Source organism: Pituophis catenifer, unplaced genomic scaffold, assembly GCF_029215685.1.
Source record: "Pituophis catenifer annectens isolate HBS135680 unplaced genomic scaffold, rPitCat1.0.hap2 SCAF_141, whole genome shotgun sequence".
In the NCBI taxonomy this organism is placed as follows: Eukaryota; Metazoa; Chordata; class Lepidosauria; order Squamata; family Colubridae; genus Pituophis; species Pituophis catenifer.
In genome coordinates this window covers 10,001-12,500 of record NW_027257021.1, presented here as the reverse complement: position 1 = coordinate 12,500, position 2,500 = coordinate 10,001, and positions in this window count along the sequence as shown.

Below are 2,500 nucleotides of genomic sequence, written 5' to 3'. Positions count from 1 at the left end.
TTAGGGAGAAAAGTTGTAGGGTTAGGGTTAGGTTCAGGTTCAGGCTCAGGGTTATCATTCTGGAAATGATATTAGCAGAAGCAATGGAAGAAAGCAAGGAGAGGGAGGGAGGGATAGATATTAAACGGGATGGACGAAACGTAGGGAGCGCACACAAGACACGCGATGAGAAACCACCCGCCCAGAGAAATTCATCTCCGATTTACCGAGAAGACAGGGAGAGCAGAGAGATCGCAATGGATGGGAAACACGACGGGAAAGCACAAAATATCGGCGAGCTGAAATATCGGCGAGCTGGCGAGAGCAAAGATATCGAGTAGATTCAAGAGAGAAAGCGGAATTATTTGATAAACAACGTAGAGATGACCAAGAACAGGAAAGATGGAGAGATGAAAGTGGGGACGGACGACGGGAGGAGAAGAAAGAACAGCCAAAAGAGAGCCAAGTAAGAGAACAAGACGAGAAAGCGTCGAGAGAAGGAGCAGAAGAAGTTGAAGAAAGAACAAAGGGACCTAAGAACGACTTGCTCCACAAAGCAAATAGGTCAGCAAGAAATAAGAATAATTTCCTTGACTAGAAATGGACTGGATTCGGCCATTCGGCAAGAGGAAGGAAAATATGGAATAAATGAGGGAAGTTAAGATGAGAAATGAAAGGCCTACGAGAGGTTCCTCTGGGAAAACTACACCCAAAACTTTGGAGGAAGGAAGATGGCAGAAATTGTAACAAACTTTTCACTTGAAGTCAAGCTTTTCACGTCAAACCAGCTCTTTCAATCAACCCCTCGCAGCCATCCTGGCAGGGAAGCAGAAAACGGAAACACTCCGGTCCGGCCGAGGCCCGGGTAAACCGGTCCCGCCCGAGCGTCCCGGTAGACCGGGACGGCTGCCCGTCACGGACACCCCAGGGCCCCGGCGCGGGCACCGAGGCGACGGCGGAGGTCCCCGACCGAGGCCCGGGGCCCCCGCGCCGGGATCCCGTACATCCATCAAGGCGGGGAAACAGAAACACTCTAGGCCGGCCGAGGCCCGGGTAAACCGGACCCGCCCAAGGCCGTCCCGGTAGACCGGGACGACTGCCCGGCGCGGACACCCCCGGGGGCCGGCGTGGGCACCGAGGGGACGGCGGAGGTCCCCGACCGAGGCCCGCGGCGCCGGAGCCGGGATCCCGTGCATCCATCGTGGCGGGGGAAACAGAAAGGCTGATCCGGCCGGGGCCCCGGTAGACCGGGAAGACTGCCCGGCGCGGACACCCCCGGGGTCCGGCGTGGGCACCGAGGCGAAGGCGGAGGTCCCCGACCGAGGCCCGCGGCGCCGGAGCCGGGATCCCGTGCATCCATCGTGGCGGGGGAAACAGAAAGGCTGATCCGGCCGGGGCCCCGGTAGACCGGGACGACTGCCCGTCGCGGGCACCCCCGGGGTCCGGCGGGGGCACCGAGGCGACGGCGGAGGTCCCCGACCGAGGCCCGCGGACCCGGAGCCGGGATCCCGTGCATCCATCGTGGCGGGGGAAACAGAAAGGCTGATCCGGCCGGGGCCCCGGTAGACCGGGACGACTGCCCGTCGCGGGCACCCCCGGGGTCCGGCGGGGGCACCGAGGCGACGGCGGAGGTCCCCGACCGAGGCCCGCGGACCCGGAGCCGGGATCCCGTGCATCCATCGTGGCGGGGGAAACAGAAAGGCTGATCCGGCCGGGGCCCCGGTAGACCGGGAAGACTGCCCGGCGCGGACACCCCCGGGGTCCGGCGTGGGCACCGAGGCGAAGGCGGAGGTCCCCGACCGAGGCCCGCGGCGCCGGAGCCGGGATCCCGTGCATCCATCGTGGCGGGGGAAACAGAAAGGCTGATCCGGCCGGGGCCCCGGTAGACCGGGACGACTGCCCGTCGCGGGCACCCCCGGGGTCCGGCGGGGGCGCCGAGGCGACGGCGGAGGTCCCCGACCGAGGCCCGCGGACCCGGAGCCGGGATCCCGTGCATCCATCGTGGCGGGGGAAACAGAAAGGCTGATCCGGCCGGGGCCCCGGTAGACCGGGAAGACTGCCCGGCGCGGACACCCCCGGGGTCCGGCGGGGGCACCGAGGCGACGGCGGAGGTCCCCGACCGAGGTCCGCGGCGCCGGAGCCGGGATCCCGTGCATCCATCGTGGCGGGGGAAACAGAAAGGCTGATCCGGCCGGGGCCCCGGTAGACCGGGACGACTGCCCGTCGCGGGCACCCCCGGGGTCCGGCGGGGGCGCCGAGGCGACGGCGGAGGTCCCCGACCGAGGCCCGCGGACCCGGAGCCGGGATCCCGTGCATCCATCGTGGCGGGGGAAACAGAAAGGCTGATCCGGCCGGGGCCCCGGTAAGCCGGACCCGCCCGAGGCCGTCCCGGTAGACCCGGCCCTCTCCCCGTCTCGGGCACCCCCGGGGTCCGGCGTGGGCACCGAGGCGACGGCGGAGGTCCCCGACCGAGGCCCGCGGACCCGGAGCCGGGATCCCGTGCATCCATCGTGGCGGGGGA